Here is a 21249-nt window from a genome sequence, read left to right on the forward strand (position 1 = left end):
TTTCTTTCGGATATATAAACAGATGTGTCAATCAATTATTTTTCGTGAAATTTTATAAATTTGGATATGTACGTAAGTAACTCATTTTAACATGATTTTGAATATATTGATAAAATATTTAATATACATTTTTATCATTTTGGATATGTATTTAACTTTAGTTTTTTTCTGCGTCGAATATACAGTTTAAAACCACAATGCCAATAAAAAAACATATTTATACTAGTCCAAAAAAAAGAAAAACAATAGCCAATAAGATTTTTATGGACAAGAGGTTCAGAGACTATACCATAAGAAGACAAAAATTGAAAGGAATAATAAACCAAAAAAATTGAGAAAGCAAAGACCGAAAGAGTGCTGTACACGTGTGATGGTAGTGCATAGATTGGATGAGGGAGGAAAAAAATAACTTCTTTACTTTTGTAGAAGAAGTTAGAAAAATTTTAGATGATAAAATTTAAATTAAATCTGATTAAAAGTGTGTTTACTCAAACAATAAGAAATTGATTTAATTTAAAATAATTAAATAATATTATTAAATTAAAAGATTGACCAAAACTAAAATTAAAAATAATAGAATAATTAAAAATTAATTTTAATTCAACAATAAATATATATAAAAATATAATTTATTTATTAACTTATAAATTATTTTTTTAAATAATATTCTAATAAAAAATTAAAAATAATTAGATTAATTTTTTTATTTGTAAAATAAGGTTAAAAATTTAAATACTCAAATTAAGGTATATAATTTTCTTTTTATCTTTTAATTTTGAAAGTTTTAAATCATAAATAATAAATTATTAAATAATATAAAAACTTCTGAAAAAAATTTTAATTAAATATAATAAATCGTAAATAATTTATTATTTAACTTTAAAAAAAATTTGAAGTGTTACATACAAAGCATTAAGAATTAGATTATATATCATATGGTGCGACAACGAACCAAAATTCTGGCCTCATGAGATTACTTCTTATTTCTACGAGAGACCAAAAAGTTGATCTCCAGAGGCTTTGCCATTTCCAACCGTCAAAGACAATCTTTCCAAGCTCGTGGTGTTATTGAGCTCATAAACAAGATAAAATGTAGAATAAAGTGATAATAGAAGTACGCAACAACTGAATCGATGAGTAAATCAGTCAAATAACTAGTTCTAAGATTCAATGGTCCAACTGTAATTAAACTGTAGTCGAACTGATTTAACTAAATATACATTTAAATTATTTAAAGTATATTAATATACATTTTCAGATATCTAAATTTAATGATTTAATGACAGGAAAATTTAAAATTTCACTTTTCAAGTAATAAATTGTCATCATTCAAATTTTACATTCAAAATTTAACACATCAAAATTTATAATTAAAATAAAATTAAAATACTATTTTGTAGAATTCGATCAACAATAGCTTTAATATTTTGTTAAAAGGAAGTCAATTGAACTTGAGAAAGAAAATGGTTAAAAAGCAAAAAAACAAAATTGTTAGGAACAAGAATAAAAGCAATCAACAATAACAAATTTATTATTAAGTAGGATAAATAAATCACATCTAAAAAAAACTTCCTATTCTTGTCGAGATGTACATTTAAAATAAAAATATTTTATGAAATTTAATAAATGAACAAAATTATGCCTAATAATAATAATATAATATTTTATTCTAAATAATTATGCATATCTAGACTGACAAGTGATAGATGATATAAAAAATGCTATCTATACTTTAAAATTACCAAATTAAAATCCTAATTTTAACACACGATTCACTTTAATCCTAATCCTCTTCATTCAGTCACCACCACTACAAAAAAAAGTAATATTTGTAACAAAAAAAATGTCATAAAAACTCTGAAAAATTTTGAAACAAAAGGAATTTATAACCAAAAAAATTGTTGCAGTATGTCCTATTACAAAAAATTTTTGTAACAAAAAATAAAACTGTTACAATATAAAATAATATTTTGTAATAAATTATTTTAATACAAAAACTAAAATTTGTTATGATAATAATTTTTTTCTATGAGATATTTTTCATAATAATATAATTTTTCCTATTACAAAATTTTGTTACAAAATATAACTCGATTTCGTAACATTTTTTATTCTTTTAGTTACAAAACCATAATATTTATTTTGTAACAATTTTTTTTAATACAAATTATGCACATAATTTGTCAAATTCTATTTTTTTAATTAATTGATATATCACTATAAGAAATTACAAGAATAGCAATCAATTTAGTAACCGATTTTTCTTAAAAATCGATCACTAAATCCTTATTCCATTTACATGAAGAGGAAAAAAAAATCTAAGTACTTTCAAAATCCAAAGACGGAAATATATAAAAAAAAGGACTAATAATATCATTGAGTTTACAAATACTATAACAAAAACAAGGTTTCTGTATTCTACTTTTCATTTTAACTCTTTCGGGTTTAATTGGAGGCAAAAACTCACATAAATCCAATTTAATTGAAGAAGTTCATGATCACCAAATGGAGAACCAAATTGTAGAGAACAACATCAACAAAAAGCACGTTCAGAAGCAAGATCCTGCAGTAGAACGAATAAGCAAAATTTTATAAGAATATGTCAAGTGAAGAAAACAAACATAGTTTAACAATAAAGTCACTAAAAAACTGATAACTATGCTTGTTGTTTTAGTATCAATACCAAATAATTGCTCTGGCATATTTTTATTCAGCAAAATGTACATTATTTATGCAATGCAAACATGTTTATAAGTTATAACTTACTATAAAAGTCTAACATCATCCCCCTAACAATCTCAAAGGATAGGAATGACATATTCAATTTAAGTATATAAATTCACTATGATTTCCACTTACTATAAAAGTCTAGCAATATCCCCTCACAATCTTAAAAGATAGCTACTGTATATACCTAATTCTAAAATAGAACTAACTAAAATAATAACACTTCCAAAACAAAATCTTATTGAATCCTTTTAGTTCTTTTCGAACATTCAATTAAAACAAAATCTCTTTTTCATTATTTAAACACTTCTTTATTTTTTTTAAACATTCTCTCAAACCACTTCCAAATACTTTAAATTTATTATTAACATTTTAAAAGATTAATTCCTTTCCAAGCTTTGTAAACATCCAATAATCAACATTAATCAAACACTTAAATATTCATTCCCTATTATTTATTGAACATCAAATCTATTAATCAAACATCTAAGGCGTAGTTCACATAATTCATTTTAGTTAAATCCTTATATTTTTATAAAAATTCGGACATAATCTCTCCTAAAAATGGACTTAACCACCTTTAAGGGTTCCCTCTATCTCAACAATATACCAATCTTCTTTTTAACAATTAGCAATAACAACTTTTCAAAAATCAATTTATCATATTTTAATTTAACAAATAATTCCATATCCATCACCATTCATAGCCACAAACTTAACAAATTCTCATTACAACTAGCTAACAATCAAAATTTTCAGCATTCCCAAACAATCAGAAAATCAATCACATATTCATCAAATCAAGTCACTTTCACTGTCGTAAATCCAACTCAAGCTTATCATTTAGTCATTCCAGACAATCATAAATTATTTGTAATTATTCGATAAACTTAATTAACATTCACGATTTAAAATCTTTAGTTTGGAAAAGAATCCCCTACCTCAAAGTGTCGAAATCTATAGAAATTAAGCGTGACCTCATTCGTCCTAACTAGCAATAGCAGCATCAACAGTCTTGAACTGAACAAACATCAGTGGCATTAGCCACACTGATAACTTCTCACAGTAACAACACCATTAAACACAACTTCATAGTTACAGTGGTTCAACCCTGAGACATTAACACCCAAAACCCTCAACAACCATATAACACAACAATAATGATAAGGGTTTTAGATCAGGAACTCACTGCAGTTATGAAAAAATATAACGATGGAGCAGCAACAGCTCTGATAATGGAGAGAATGCTGGCATATACTCCAGCGGTAACGTCCGGCAACGATGATAAACCATTATTTTATGATTTATATTGTGTTTAATTGAATGGTTTTATCAAGTCTTTATCCACTTATTCATATGATTAGCATGATATTACAATTCCTTCCCAAAATTGTTCCATGGTTAAAAACTTGCTTCCTAGAGATCTTTTAATCATACATTTTAACTCTCCTTCATCTCATTCGATGCCGTGATCCGTGTGTTAAGTGTTTCAGGCTTCATAGGGCAGGAATGGCTTGGAGAATGGAGAAGAAGCTTGCAAAAATGGAAGGGACACAAGAAACTAAGGAGATAACCAGCGAACACTGACGCGATCACATGGCTCACGCGAGCACGTGAAATGAAGAAATCGCAGCGACGTGAGCGTGCGCCTGACGCAAACGCGTGGAGTATAGTCTTCACAAATGACGCGAACATGTGGACAACACGAACGCGTGACAAGGAAAATTGCCGAATGACGCGAACGCGTAGACAACGCATATGCTTGACCTGCGTGATCTGTAGAAATAACAGAATACGCTGGGGGCAATTTTGGGCCGCGTTTTGACACAGTTTTCGGCCTATAAACACAGATTAAAGCTAGGGAACATGCAAAGACTCAACAGGCAGCCACACACATTCAGATACATCGATATTAGCATTGCTTTCAGTTTCAGATCTGAATCTAGATTAGCTTTACATTAGTTTGTTTCCTTATTCCTTTACTCTTATTAGTTGCTCATTGACCCTATTCAATTAAGTATGTTGCATTTTGAATTTATTAATATACAGAGTTGCTTTTAATTTTAATTAATTTTAATTCTCTATTTTATTTTAGTTAATTTATTATGTCTTCTTATATTTTTATGAATATTAATTCTATGTCAATGGAGTAGATTTCCTACTTGACATGGAGGTTGATTAAGAGGAGACACTTAAGTTGGAATGCTCAAGCGCTTAGTTAAATTGGATGTTGTTGGCTAATTCTGTACCTACTAACGCTAGACCTTCCCAAGGGAGAGGACTAGGATTTGCGGGTAAGAGTCAGCTCAATCACTTGACTTTTCTTTATTTAGTAAGGGTTAACTAAGTGAAAACAATAACCTCTTTACACTACACTTGAGAAAAATTCCAACAGGGATAGAACTTCCAATTAATCACTCCCCCAGTCAAGGCCTTTTAATATTAATAATAATTCTTAGTTCTATCGCTTTAATTTACAATTATTTTTGTTCATCATCAAAACTCAACTTTTTTGGAAACTTCTAGTTAATAAAATAGCACTCTTTCTTGCAACTCGTTGGGAGATGACCTGGGACTCATACTCCCAGTGTTTTTATTTCTAAAATTTGTGACAACCCCTTTTTAAATTGGTGATGCAGACTTTAGCTGGTTGAGAGCTATACTTGCAACACATCTCTCTTATTAAGACTCTCTTAATTGGTCTGACTTTTGCCACGCATCAAATTTTTGGCACCGTTGCCTGGGAGTTGCAATAGTGTGCTAGATTATTAATTAGTGTACATATTTTATTTTATTTGCATATTTTATTTTTATTTCTGTTACCATGAGCTATACGTCTTTCTCATTGAATGAGGCGTTCATTGCCTGATCTGAGCTTAGCCGCTTTTGATCCTAAAATTAAAAGAACTCTTTCACGTATTAGGCGAGCTCGACGTCGGTTAGCCTCTGAGGGCGAATCTGAACCGCCATCTGAGAGCGAGACAAGCTCCTTTACTACTGATCCAGTTGATTCACGTGCAGGTGACATGGCAGAACCTAGGAGAATTACTCTCCAGGAAGCTGGAGCCCCAGATTTTACACTGCAACCTTATCAAGTGCGTCATCCAAATCTGGCTGCAGATTTTGAATTGAAGATTGCACTAATTAACTTGATGCCCAAGTTTCATGGCTTACCTGCTCAAGAGCCTATTAAGCACCTTAGGAATTTCCAGACAGTTTGTTCTACTGTTAGGCGTAATGGTGCAGATGAAACTTCTATTCTGTTAACCGCCTTTCCGTTTTCTCTTGAGCGAAAAGCAAGGGAGTGGTACTACTCCCAACCTGAAGCGACTGTTACCAACTGGGATACACTCAGGAGAGAATTCTTGAAAAAATACTTTCCAGCTGAAGTCACAGATAGACTGAGAAAAGAGATCTCATTCATTATTCAAGGTGACTCAGAGACTCTCTATGAATACTGGAAACGTTTTAAGAACCTTCTAGACGCATGCCCCCATCACATGATTGACAGAATAGTGTTGATCAGCTACTTCACTCAAGGCATGAATCCCCAGGATAAGACTACACTGGATGATGCTAGTAATGGTTCTATGAAAAAGTACAGAACCCCAGATGAAGCATGAAAACTGATCAGCAACTTAGCTGAGTCCACTAGGAATCACAGGCCGAAGCGTAGCAACTCAAAAGCTATTACAGAGGTTTCCTCTAGCATTGAGACTACTGCTCTTACACAGAGTATATGTGAAATGACCAACCTACTGAAGAAGATGCAGTTAAACCAACAATAACAAACTCAGCCTCACCCACTACAACAGAGCCAACAGTTAGTTTCCCAAAGAGTATGTGAAATCTGTGCTGATTATAGTCATTACACTGATGAATGTACGCAGCTCCAACAGGAAGACAACACTGTGGCAGCTACTCATAACTTCTATGACCGCCCAAATCAAGGATACAACCAACAAGGCAGCAATTACAACCAAGGTGGAAACCATAACCAAGGATGGTAGGATAACTCCAACCAAGGTTGGAGAGATAATTCTAACCATAATTGGAGGGACAACTATAACAGAGGAAGCAAAGATAACAATGAAAACCAGAGGTGGAATAACAACAACAGACAGCAGAATCAGAACCAGCCTTACAGAGCACCTCACCTAAGACAATCTCAAGGATTCCAGCAAAACCAACAACAGGTTCCTCAGATCACTTACTCCAATTCCTCATCAAATGAAGAGATGCTCCGTTCTCTTGCACAAGGGCAACAAGACATGCAGAGGCAGCTGAACTCTACTTTAAATGGTATGACTGCCATTTTACAAGCTCTCATCTCCCGGTTAGATTCATCACCTAATTTCACGAATCAACCTTCAAGCTCCAGTGGAATTCCTTCTCAACCCCTACTTAATCCCAAAGGTGGCATCAATACTATCACTTTAAGGTCCGGAACTACATTGCAGGAGAGGAACCAGGAAGTGCCAAGCCTACCAGAACACGTCCCAACTGAGGATGTAGTGGAAGTGGAAGACGCTGAAGAGGAAGAGGACGTACAAGACATAGTTGAAGAAGAAGCAGCTCAACCACAGAACGAAACACCAAAGGATGCAGAGGCTGTACAGGATGCCATTCCTATCCCATTTCCACATTTGGCAAAGAAATCCAGGAAGCAGATGAAACTTGATCCCAAAATGGTAGAAATATTCAAAAAGGTTGAGGTAACTGTTCCCCTTTTGATGTTATTCAGCAGGTACCTAAATACGCAAAGTTTTTAAAAGATTTATGCATACATAAGGATAAGATTAATGAATTAGAAACTATTCCTTTAGATAGTTATATATCTGCTTTAATGGGAGGTATATCTGAAAAATGTAGTGACCCAGGTCCATGTATGGTTAACTGTACCATTGGAGGTGTAATTTTTTCTGACTGCATGTGTGATTTAGGAGCATGTGTTAGTATAATGCCATTGTCTATATATGATACCTTGAGGCTCCCTCCTTTGAAAAGGTCGGCAGCTCATTTTGTGTTAGTAGATAAAAGCATTATTACAGTAGTTGGAATTGCTGAAGATGTATTAGTGAGCATTAAGGGGCTCACATTTCCTATTGACTTCTATATTCTAGAAATGCCCCTAATGACTCAGGAAGACCATCATCAATCCTGCTTGGAAGACCATTCCTGAAGACTTCAAAGTTCAAGCTGGATGAATTCTCAGGAACTTACTCCTTTGAGATAGATGGCAGAACAGTGAAATTCAGTTTAAATGAAGCTATGAAGCACCCTCCGGAAGATCATTCTATCTTTCAGTGCGACATTATTGATGAAACTGTAGCTAAAGTTCATCAAGTAGAAATAGAAGAGAAGCACATGGAGCAAGGTCCAAGTGTGGGGACACTTTCTGAAAACAATGAAGACCCTTTACCATTATCACCAGCCCCGGATGATCCAGAGCCTAGCTATGAGCAGAAATTGGAATTAAAGCCTCTTCCTCCACACCTCAAGTATGCTTACCTTGAGGATAATCAAAAGTTTCCAGTTATCATTGCAAGGGAACTTACCTCTCAACAAGAGGAGCAATTGCTCAGTGTGCTGAGAAAACATAAGAAAGCAATTGGATGGAGCTTAGTGGATATAGTAGGCATCAGTCCCCAAGTTTGTGAACACAGAATATTCTTAGAAGAAAGAGCAAAGCCTGTCCGTCAACCTCAAAGATGATTGAATCCTACCATCTTAGAAGTTGTCAAGAAAGAAGTAACCAGACTACTTGAAGCAGATATTATTTACCCCATCTCAGACAGTGAATGGGTAAGTCCAGTACAAGTAGTGACCAAGAAGTCTGGAGTCACAACAATAAGAAATGAGCATGGAGAGCTCCTGACAACTAGAGTGCAGAATTCATGGAGAGTTTGCATTGACTATAGGCGTCTCAACCAAGCCACTCGCAAGGATCATTACCCCTTGCCATTCATTGATCAAATGCTTGATCGCCTGTCAGGTAAATCTCATTATTGTTTTTTAGATGGTTATACAGGATATTTTCAAATTCATATAGCTCCTGAAGATCAGGAAAAGACTACTTTTACATGTCCCTTTGGAACATATGCTTATAAAAGAATGCCTTTTGGTTTATGAACTGTATGGAAGTTTTTATGGATGATTTTAGTATATATGGTGATTCATTTAGCCTTTGCTTGGATAGTTTATCTAGAGTGTTAGACAGGTGTGTTAGTACCAACCTTGTATTAAATTTTGAAAAATGTCACTTTATGGTAAAACAAGGAATTGTACTAGGACATGTTGTGTCTAATACTGGCATTTCTGTAGATCCAGCAAAGGTGGATGTTATTTCTAGTATACCTTACCCCTCCTCCGTGAGGGAAGTCCGTTCGTTCTTTGGCCACGCAGGTTTTTACATGAGATTCATTAAGGACTTCAGTAAGGTAGCACTGCCTTTATCCAGATTGCTGCAAAAAGATATTGATTTCGAGTTCAGTGATGATTGTATGCGCACGTTTGATAAGCTGAAGATCGCCCTAACTCAAGCCCCAATTGTGAGAGGACTAGACAGGAGCCAGCTATTTAAAATTATTTGTGATGCTTCCAATCATGCAGTAGGAGCGGCGCTGGCTCAGCACGAAGGTAAGGATCCTTTTGTAATTGCTTATGCATCTAAGACTTTAGATGCTGCTCAATCTAATTATACTACTACTGAAAAAGAGCTTCTAGATATTGTTTTTGCTCTGGATAAATTCCGAGCCTATTTACTTGGTACTAAGGTAGTAGTGTACTCAGATCATGCAGCTCTAAAATATTTATTAGCTAAAAAGGAGTCCAAACCAAGGCTAATACGTTGGATACTGCCGCTGCAAGAATTCGATTTAGAAATTAAGGATAGGAGTGGTAACCAGAATTTAGTGGCAGACCACTTGAGTCGCCTTGAGCACATTAAGGATAACTCCACTCCTATAAATGATAATTTTCCTTTTGATAGCTTACATGCAGTATCTGAGATAGTTCCTTGGTATGCACCTGTAGCTAATTATCTAGTTAGCCACACTTTTCCTCCAAATTTCACTAAGCATCAAAGAGACAAGCTGAAAAGCGAGTCCAAATATTTTATATAGGATGATCCATATTTATGGAGGTGTGGTGCTGACCAGGTAATTAGACGGTGTGTGCCTCAATTAGAATTCCAGTCCATTTTAGAGGCCTGCCACTCATCTGAGAGTGGAGGACATTTTGGCCCTCAAAGAACAACTAGAAAAATTCTAGACTGTAGATTCTGGTGGTCTACTCTTTTTAAAGATGCTGCTGAATTTTGTAAATCCTGTTCCCCATGCCAAAGATTTAGTAATATATCCAAGAGGGATGAGATGCCTCAACAGATTATACTTTTCTGTGAAATTTTTTATGTTTGGGGCATTGACTTCATGGGTCCATTTCCAAATTCTAATGGTTACTTTTATATACTGTTAGCCGTAGATTATGTTTCTAAATGGGTGGAAGCAATTCCTACCCATACTGATGATGCTAACACGGTTGTCTCCTTTGTTAGAAACCATATTATTTGTCGCTTTGGATCACCACGAGCAATTGTGGGCGATCAAGGCACTCACTTTTGTAACAGGAGACTAACAGGATTACTGAAAAGGCATGGGATAGTTCATAAAGTATCAACAACTTACCATCCCCAGACCAATGGGCAAGCAGAAGTCTCTAACAGAGAAATAAATCATATTCTAGAAAAGATAGTAAAACCTCATAGGAAGGACTGGAGTGCTAGACTACAAGATGTACTCTGGGTATACAGAACAGCGTACAAGACACCCATTGGGATGAGTCCCTTCTGCTTGGTATACGGAAAGGCTTGCCACCTCCCAATAGAGGTGGAACACAAGGCTTTCTGGGCTGTAAGGGAGTGCAACATGAACTATGAAGAAGCTGGTGCTGAAAGGAAGTTGCAATTAGCAGAACTGGAGAACCTTCGCCTAGAAGCATATGACAACTCCAGGAGATACAAAGAAAAGATGAAGGCCGTCCATGACAAGCACATAAAAAGGAAAGAATTCAGACCAGGGGAGTTAGTTCTTCTTTATAACTCCAGACTGAGGCTTATGCTAGGTAAACTGAGATCAAGATGGGAAGGTCCATACAGAGTAGAAAAGGCAGAGCCATATGGAGTTTTTCACTTGCGTCATCTTTCTAGCTCCAAATTTCTAAAGGTGAATGGACATCGCCTGAAGCTTTATCATGGTGAGAAGATGAAGGATCAAAAAGAACTAGAGGTCTTCCTTTTGGAAGACCCACCAACAGAAGCAGAATGAGTCTGAAGAGCGTCCAACTTAAGGACGTAAAAGCAAAGTGCTAGGTGGGAGACAACCCACCATGGTATGATCGTTCCGTTTCAGTCTTAGTTTTATTTTACTTTATTCTATTTTTATTTTTGTTAATGACTCTTCTCATAATATCTGCATAAAGTTGCATATAGCACACATTTACATTTGCATATTGCATATATAAAAAAAAAAGCACGCACGCGACGCGTCATATGTGCGTTCTGAAGAAAAGATAATTAAACAGAAAGTCACGCGAAAGCGTGGCTGGAGGCGTGCCTTAGGCACAAACATACCCACGTGACCGCGTCACCCACGCGGCCGCGTCATTTTTAGAAATAGCCTCCCACGCGTCCGCGTCATCCACGCGTCCGCGTCACCCACGCGAACGCGTGCCCCTAAAAATCGACGTAAAAGAGGTGTATGGCAGCAAATTATGATAGAGCTGGGCTGGAATAATGCTGGAAGCACCAGCCCTACCACGCAACCGCGTGCCCCACGCGGCCGCGTCGTTTTCAAAATATAGCCATCCACGTGATCGCGTCACCCACGCGAACGCGTCACCCTAAATTTTGGCAATTTGTTTGAAACAGAGAGTTGCGCGAACGCATGGCTGCCCTCGCGCCATTCGCACAAATCAAGTCACGCGACCGCGTGACCCACGCGACCGCGTGACCCACGCATCCGCGTCACATGCGGTGCACAGATTATCCACATCAGCCAAAATATCTTATCTTTTCTTCCCCAAATCCTAATTTTCTTTTCCCTTACTATTTCTTTCGTTTCCCTTCTTCCTTCTCTACTCATTCTCACTTTTTACTTTCTCCTCCCTTATTTTTCACATCCATTATCAAGGTTCTTTCTTTCTCTCTTTATTTTTATTTTTATTTATGTTTACTTCTTCTTTTACTTTCATTATCTATATTCTATTTTTCTTTTACTTTTCTTTTTATTCCTTTAATTGGTGTTAGAAATTTATTTGGGTCATTATCTTCTTTTATATTTTGCTTGTGAGTTATTATGAATCGTTTGACAATTATATATTACTTTTCATAAGGGTTGCTTGCATGTTCAAATTTCTACTTTCAATAACATATCTACCATGCATGCCAAGTGTTTGTGAAAAAGCCCGTATGGTATTGCACATTATTTTTAATTATTATATTCTACTACTTTAATGCGTGCTTTTCACAAAACCCCTTTTATATTTTATTGATTAAATATAATTTTCAATATAAACAGATTATTAGTTTGAAAGGCTTGGTAATCTAACTTGGACATTGAATGCTTGATCTATGCTACTCATGCCTTTGCCGGCATGCCAATAAACATCTTGCATTTAATTGCCACCACATGCACTTACTCTATCACCTTTGATGAACTTTTCACATGTAGTCTAGACCATGTATTAACGACATCCTTCTTTACCGTGCATTGATTATCACCCTTAATATTCACTCCCTTGCTCGAACCCTTAGCTTTACATATTACTTTCTTTTTCCTTTTTCAGGATGGCAACCAAGAAAGGTAAAGAGAAAGCTACTCCCAAACCATCAGCAAGGAGAGGAACAAAAAGAGCATTAGTGGAAGAACCATCTTCAACAGCGGTGAAACCTTCAACAAAACGAATCAAGAGGATCATCAAGGTCGATGAAAAAGAGAAAGCCTTCCCAGTAAAGGACACTACGCGGTTCACTAACCGCTACTGTGAACAGATGTTCCCCATCCTGGCAGCAAGGAACTATAACAATGAGCACCTTATCATCCTCCCAACCCACATTGCTGAAATTGTTGAGCCCCGCATTGAGCGAAGACAATGGGGATTCCTACGGAGGCAGCCACGGCAGGTTAATTTATCATGAGTAGTTGAATTCTACTCCAATTTTCATATGCCAACCATGCAGTCTGTCTATGTCCGTCAGAAGCAAGTCCCCATAACTGAAGAAGCCATTCAATAAGCTTTAAATCTTCCCCCTGCTCCAGAAGGATTGGACGCATTTCAAGAAGCCTCATTCAAGCGCCAAACATACTAATTTGACTAGGACGCTATTCTCAGAGTTATCGCACAACCTGGCAGCAGATGGATCTACGGATACCACCGTTCCCGATCTAAGGGCATATTGGCTTCCGCACTCACCTTAGAGGCTCGAGTATGGGCACAGATCATGTCCCATTACGTCTTTTCAAGAACTCATGAGTCCTCCTTCACTGCAGACATGGCTGTTTTACTCTGGTGTATCCTTACAGACTAGCACCTTAATTTACCAAGACACATTCGGCATGCTATGGGACACGTACAAATTACGGGAAACTTACCTTTTCCCACCTTGGTTTCAGATCTAGTCTTAGCAGCCAGAGTCTCCTACAGAGCTGGGGACACCAAGGCCATGATTTCACGAGATGATTAATACGTCCCTAACGGGAAGTATATCAGACCTCCAGCAGCAGCTGTCAACCGGAGCACGGAACCAGCAGAAGATATTCCTTCTTCTTCCACACCACAAGCACCTTCTACAAACCAACTGCTAAATCAGATACTTGAGAGGCTAGAATGGATTGAACGGAAAGGAAAGCAAAGAGAACGCCATAACAAGCGCAGATTTACATACCTCAATGAGCTACTTGTTGGTAACCAACCACCTAGAGAAGACCCAGACACCCCGGACTCTACCTCATTTACCAGCACAGGGAGCCATGACGGTCCCGATGATAGAGATACTGCTACCAGCCCCCCTTTGTTCCTGACAGATGGCACCGAGGACGGTGCAAAGCTTTAAGTGTGGGGAGGTCGGTTAGTACCTGACTTCCAGAGATAAGTTCTTTTTCCTTAAACACCAATAATATAGGATATTTAGTTAGTTTTTCTTTTATTCAGAATAGGATAAATTGCATAGTAATAGGTTAATTTCATGCATGTTCTACTTGATTGAAAAATAATAAGTTTCTTTTTAAGACCCTATTTTTGAAAAATCTCACTAATTTAAAATAAATCTTTTGTGTTAAATTTGTTTGAAGTTGTAATTGGAACATAGTTTAAAAAGCTAAGAACACACAACCCGTGAGATTTTGAATCTAATTACATGGTTACATTATTTAACCATAAATATTTTATTCTTGTGTGTTCACTTCTCTATGATTGTAATCTTTATTTTGTTTCATCCTATATGTCCAATGTTTAATGTATCCATATGCATGCATATGATTGAGGCCATTAATTGTTTAGCTCACTTATCCCAAATAAGCCTACCCTTCAATTACCTTTGTTAGCCACTTTGAGCCTTTTAAATCCCATTTGTTCTATATTTTACCACATTACTAGCCTTAAGCAGAAAAACAATTAATTATCCCAATTGAATCTTTGGTTAGCGTAAGATAGAAATTGTGTGTTAATTAACCATGGGAAAATTGTGGGAACATGGGTTGATAAGGGAATGTGTCATGATAAAATTTTGGTACTTACTCATGTGAAACTACAAAATTATTATTTATCCATGTGCATTGATAAGCTATGTTTATTTTTCTAGTTAAAAAAAAATCTAAAAATATTCAATAGATAAGTAATTAAATAAGGGGACAAATTATCCCAATTCTAAATTAAGTAAAACCCCAATGCATATGTGATACAAGTTAAGATAAAAGGTTAACACATGAGTATGTAATACAAAAGTGAAAATTATGGATAGTTAGGCATGATTCTAGAGTTATATGAAGTGTATGTATGCTAGATAAGAGCTTAGGTTAGTCAGAGATTCAATTTATAGCTCACTTAGCCATATGTATACCCTTACCCTTACCTTAGCTCCATTACAACCTTGAAAAAGACCTCATGATGTTGCACTGGTACATTAAATATTGTTGATTGTGTAACACCCTACCACACAAAGCTTTACGCTTAAGTCGTAAAACAGAGGTGATGTGGTATTACGACCTCTAAAATAAAATAAGTACATATAATAGCAGAAGAGTTATAATATGCTAGGAGCCTTGAAGGATAGGGAAAATAAAAATCGCGAGATAAAAGCGCAACGCTCAAGGAACGAGTTAACTTGCATGCTAAGAAAACTGTAACTGTCAAACATAAGATAACAGAAGTAGGAATAGAGTGCCAAAGATACAAAATAACAAGCTCCTAACTCAGCCTGCGAAGTCAAGACTGGCCGGAGAATATTTACACATATATACATACATATCCAAAACCCAAAAGTACATACACACAATCCTGCCTCTCCATAAACCTCTAAGAGGATCAAAAAGGACAAGTTATGCGGAGAGAAAGCTAAGTACATATATATACATCACTGTACAACAAAACTATACAACAACACTATCCAGTAACCCCTCCGCTTTAAGAGTCCAGACGCCTAACGAGATGGCTCCCGACCTGCATCTGAAAAACAACAACATAGTATGGAATGAGAACCGGAGGTTCTCAGTATGGTAAAGGTGCCACACACATAATATATAAGGTCCTGGGAATGCCAGAGGCAATCCTAGAACGCCGACACTCAGATTGTAGAGCTTAAAGTATTAAACAGAAACCATAAAAGGTGGTTTACTAAGGATATTTAAACCTAACTTAACTTAACCTTAAATCTAAATCCCATTCTGCCATTCCTCCATACCTCCGACTCCATCATGCATTTTCACAGACAACTAAACAGACAAAGGCAAGCACAAGAAGGTTACAAGTACTGCAGATAACAAATATACATTTAACATGGCAAGTACATTTAGGCACACCCAGTTAATACACAAGCAAGTAATTCAAGTAATATGCATATGATGCATGCCTGTCCTATGGCTGATGAGGCTCATCTGTCGGTTATCCAGCCAACCCGACAAGTCTGAATTGTCCTTAGACTGTCCCCCGACGTGCATCCCCAAGAGTCTATGCATAGATTTTTCTCAAATAATCAATATTGCTCAATGGGGGTAACATTCCCGGGAATTTATATAGTGCCCGGTCACACTTACGTCGTAGGGTCAACAGAGTATCGAGTTTTCAACCTGGTACACGTGGTGGCAAGCCACGACACTTAATCCAGGGAATCTCGTATCTCAGATTATTCAAATTCATAAGCCATATAAATAATTCAATTATAATTCCTCAACATCCACATCATTCTCAATTGCATCTCATTCATCATCATACATTAAACATATTCAATCCTTATCCTTCATTATCACACCTCCCATTCCGTCCATCAATAGTTTCAATTCAAAACATAATTCATTCTTTTCTAAGAATCAAACTTCAAACTTAAAACATACTCACTTTCTTAATAACTCAAAATCAAACCATATAACATTTAAATCTAAATCTCTTTTAAATAATCATCTAAACAAAATCTCTAATTTTTTATAAAATTTCGGCAGCATCTCCTCTAAAACACGGACTTTGCCACCCTTTTCGGGTCCAAACCTGCTTTCTTTTCAATTCAACATACCCTTCCTCATCATCATAACAGTCACCACAATAAATCTACTTCAGATTTACAATTATATTCATACAATATTCAAATCCAACAACCAAAAATTCAACTAAGGATCATAGTTCACTAACCCCAGGGCTTCTAACACATAATATCTCAAATCAATAATTCACCAAATCATTAGCACTAGACCAACCATGTTCATCAACAATAACATTCACCATCCAAGATTAATAACTAATTATCCAATAAACTTCAACCAAATATATTCATCAACAAATTACTAAACATTAAATATACACCTGCATTCCAACTTATCCTATGGCCGTCTAGCCTAAGTTTTCACAGAACATTATATATTAAATGCAAGAAACCTAAACCATACCTTAGCCGATTTCCACGTAACGACCAAAGCTATTTATTCAAAACCAAGACAGCCCCTCAAAACTCAACTAATCCGCTTCCTCCAAGTTCCAGTATTCACAATTTCAAGCTCCAATTATTTATTTTCAACCTTACCCAAGCTTCACATAAGCAAGAGTGAACGTTTCTCTCAAGCTAATTGGATCCTATGAAATTGTTCCGGTAGAAATGTAGAGCTCGACGCGGTGAACGCGTGGCCGCAAACGGTGCGGCGATTGGAGCTCGGACGGAGAAGTTACGGGGATCGGAAGTTAACGTAACAATTTTGACGTTCTTCCTTTCTTCTCCCTGATGCTCTTCGACGCTGCCAAAAATGGGGAGAAGAAGAACATGGGTTCACTTAAAGGGCTGGTCCGGTTGGGCCCGGTTTGGGCCCGGTTCAACCGGTTCGGCCCGTTCGGTCTAATTTTGGACCGATTTCTTCGAAATTGGTGTCAAAATTCTCGTTTCGATGAGCTCTATCCTAATTTAATATAATATTCACATTTCTAATCTTTCTTATTAAAAATTAATTTATTGACTAATTATCTACTAATTTAACCGGGGTTTACAGATTGGTTAGGTGAAAAATAAAATTTAGAAAGTATGATTAGAGAAGGATAGAGTGATTCCCCTATACACTTGAGAGACTAGAGTGCACATACACCATCAGTGAGGGTTCAATGCTTGACTCTATGTTCCCTGCTTTCATGAGCTGTCTTCTTACAATGTTACCTATTTTTACTATATAAATTGAATTAGTGGAATTTGATTTATGTTTATCTTGAAGAGCTTACTTATTTTAACCAAGTAGACAAGAATCATATAGTTGCATTCATATATATATATAGGTTGTATTGTATTGCATGAGTTTTACATTTCCCTACTCATTTATTTTTGTCTCCTTAAGCTAAGCATGAGGACATGCTAATGTTTAAGTGTGGGGAGGTTGATAAACCATTATTTTATGATTTATATTGTGTTTAATTGAATGGTTTTATCAAGTCTTTACCCACTTATTCATATGATTAGCATGATATTACAATTCCTTCCCAAAATTGTTTCATGGTTGAAAACTTGCTTCCTAGAGATCTTTTAATCATACATTTTAACTCTCCTTCATCCCATTCGATGCCGTGATCCATGTGTTAAGTGTTCCAGGCTTCATAGGGCAGGAATGGCTTGGAGAATGGAGAAGAAGCTTACAAAAATGGAAGGGACACAAGAAACTAAGGAGATGACCAGCGAACACTGACGCGATCGCATGGCTCACGCGAGCGCGTGAAATGAAGAAATCGCAGCGACGCGAGCGCGCGCCTGACACAAACGTGTGGACAACGCGAACGCATGACAAGGAAAATTGCCGAATGACGCGAATGCGTGGACGACGCGTACGCGTGACCTGCGCGATCTACAGAAATAACAGAATACACTGGGGTGATTTCGGGCCGCGTTTTGACCCAGTTTTCGGCCCAGAAACACAGATTAAAGCTAGGGAACATACAAAGACTCAACAGGCATCCACACACATTCAGATACATCGATATTAGGATTGCTTTCAGTTTCAGATCTGAATCTAGATTAGCTTTACATTAGTAGTTTATGTTTTTGCTTTGTAATTTTGGATGCTGAAGAGTCATTACCTCCGTGAAGACATTACTTTAGTTTGTTTCCTTATTCCTTTACTCTTATTAGTTGCTCATTGACCCTATTCAATTAAGTATGTTGCATTTTGAATTTATTAATATACAGAGTTGCTTTTAATTTTAATTAATTTTAATTCTCTATTTTATTTTAGTTAATTTATTATGTCTTCTTATATTTTTATGAATATTAATTCTATGTCAATGGAGTAGATTTCCTACTTGACCTGGGGGTTGATTAAGAGGAGACACTTGAGTTGGAATGCTCAAGCTCTTAGTTAAATTGGATGTTGTTGGCTAATTCTGTACCTACTAACGCTAGACCTTCCTAAGGGAGAGGACTAGGATTTGCGGGTAAGAGTCAGCTCAATCACTTGACTTTCCTTTATTTAGTAAGGGTTAATTAAGTGAAAACAATAACCTCTTTACACTACACTTGAGAAAAATTCTAACAGGGATAGAACTTCCAATTAATCATTCCCCCAGTCAAGGCCTTTTAATATTAATAATAATTCTTAGTTCTATCGCTTTAATTTACAATTATTTTTGTTCATCATCAAAACTCAACTTTTCTGGAAACTTCTAGTTAATAAAATAGCACTCTTTCCTGCAACTCGTTGGGAGACGACCTGGGACTCATACTTCCAGTATTTTTATTTCTAAAATTTGTGACAACCCCTTTTTAAATTGGTGAGGTAGACTTTAGCTAGTTGAGAGCTATACTTGCAATGCATCTCTCTTATTAAGACTCTCTTAATTGGTTTGACTTCTGCCACGTATCAGACGACAACACCGTCTTTCGGTGGCAGAGAGCCCAACAAGCTTGCAGAAATGAGATGCAGAGGTGAAGCTGGGTCAGCCGCCTTTTCTGACCTCCTGCAGCAACGTCAGTGAATAATGGCTCCACCAGTGGCGTATGGTTCGACGACAAACGGCCCACACTGATGGCGGCAGCAGTGGCAAGAGAAACAGCCACCGATGCATCTTTTGACTCCTCATTCGTCTCTTTCTGGGATATTTCCATTACGACAGCCATGCTACCCGCGGTAGTAGCGCTACCCATGACGAGCCCTAGCAGCGACAGCGGCGGACTGGTGGCGGTGGAAGCACGATGGCGACGAGGCATCATCTCTCTCTCGCGTTGCTCTGTCTCTTGGTGTGGATTTTGAATACCACAAACAAACCAGCAAGTACACCGGGTCATACCAAATAATAACTCAGGTGAGTGAGTGTCCATCCCACGAGGATTAACAGATTAAACAACAGTAGTTGAGTGATTAGGCTAGTCAGACAAGCTAAATTGAGTGGTTTGGATTCGAATATCATAAAACAATAATCAAAGAATGCAAGAAAGCAAATAGTGAATGGGTTGTGAAATTAATATGAGAAAACAGTTAAGGCTTTGGAAGTGTTGAACTTTCCGGATTAACAATTCTTTTCACTTATTTTAATCATGCAAAGATTCAATTCATGGCAAACCTTAAGTGATTAGACCCTAATTTCTTAGTAATTTAATCTCTTCTAATCCAACCAACCGCCAATTCACGATGAGTTGACGCGATCTCCTTCTCTCTTCGCGGTTCTTCTCCCGCAGCCCTGTCTTCCTGACGACACAGAGACACGATGGCGGTAGCAAACCCAACAGCGCCAGCGCGGCTCATGAATGGATCGGGGCTCCTCATGCACGGTAGCTTCTCGGGACGATGGCAGCGGTGCAGAGCTGGGCGTGACGATGGCGCGGTGGCGGCGCGCTCCCTCCTTCCTCCTCCCATCTTCTCCGTTCTCCCTCAGTCTGATTCTCGCTCCCTTTCCCTCATGTGTGTGTGTCTGAAGTTGAGAAGAGAAGGGAGATGTTGGTGGCGGCACATTTTGGAAAACTAGGGTTAAAGTTGGGTATTTGGGGATTGGGGTTTTAGTAAAAAATTAGGTATAAGGGTATTTTGGTAATTTTAATAAAATTAAGGGGTAATAGAGTAATTGAGAACTAATTTTGAATCCAATAATAATATCTATAAAATTATCATTTAATTCTCAATTTACAATTTATTTTTAACTCAAACTCTAATTCAATAATTGGAGATAATCAAATTAATTTCCTTTAAATTATAAAATAGATCTAAAAATCTAATTATTCAAATTAAAGCATATAAAATACTCATTATTTTTAAATTACTAAAATTTTAAATCATAAATAAGAAAATATCCAATTGGTATAAAGATCTCAGAAAATATATTCTTGAATAAATAAAATAAATCATAAATAATTTTATTATCTAATTTCCAAAAATTCGGGGTCTTACAACAGGCTTTGTCATAGACCAACTGATATGAGAACATGCCAATAGGAGTCTTGAAGGCTGTCCGGTATACCCAGAGAGCATCATCAAGCTTCCTAGCTCAGTCCTTCCTTGAAGCAGTAACGGTCTTTTTCAGAATTCTCTTAAGTTCTCTATTAGAGACCTCAACCTACCCACTTATTTGAGGATGATAGGGGGTAGCTACCTTGTGATAGACTCCATATTTTTAAAGGAGAGAGTCTAGCTATTTGTTGCAGAAGTGGCTGTCTCCATCACTGATTAGTGTCCTTGGGACACCAAACCGACTGAAAGTATATCTCTGAAGAAAGTTCAGCACCACTTTGGGATCATCAGTGGATAAAGCCACTACTTTCACCCACTTGGACATATAATCAACTGCCACTAGAATGTAGTT

General features: G+C 36.5%; 1 long non-coding RNA gene across 1 annotated transcript; it reads right to left on the minus strand.

The window, feature by feature from the left end:
- Positions 1-15114: 15114 nt before the first annotated feature.
- Positions 15115-17230, minus strand: LOC140178279 (uncharacterized). Its single transcript, XR_011870830.1, has 2 exons — positions 16878-17230; positions 15115-15447 (listed from the first exon to the last, which is right to left on the minus strand). It is a non-coding gene; the product is annotated as an uncharacterized lncRNA (long non-coding RNA).
- Between the last annotated feature and the right edge of the window lie 4019 nt (positions 17231-21249).

This window comes from Arachis hypogaea, chromosome 14, assembly GCF_003086295.3.
Source record: "Arachis hypogaea cultivar Tifrunner chromosome 14, arahy.Tifrunner.gnm2.J5K5, whole genome shotgun sequence".
Classification (NCBI taxonomy): Eukaryota; Viridiplantae; Streptophyta; class Magnoliopsida; order Fabales; family Fabaceae; genus Arachis; species Arachis hypogaea.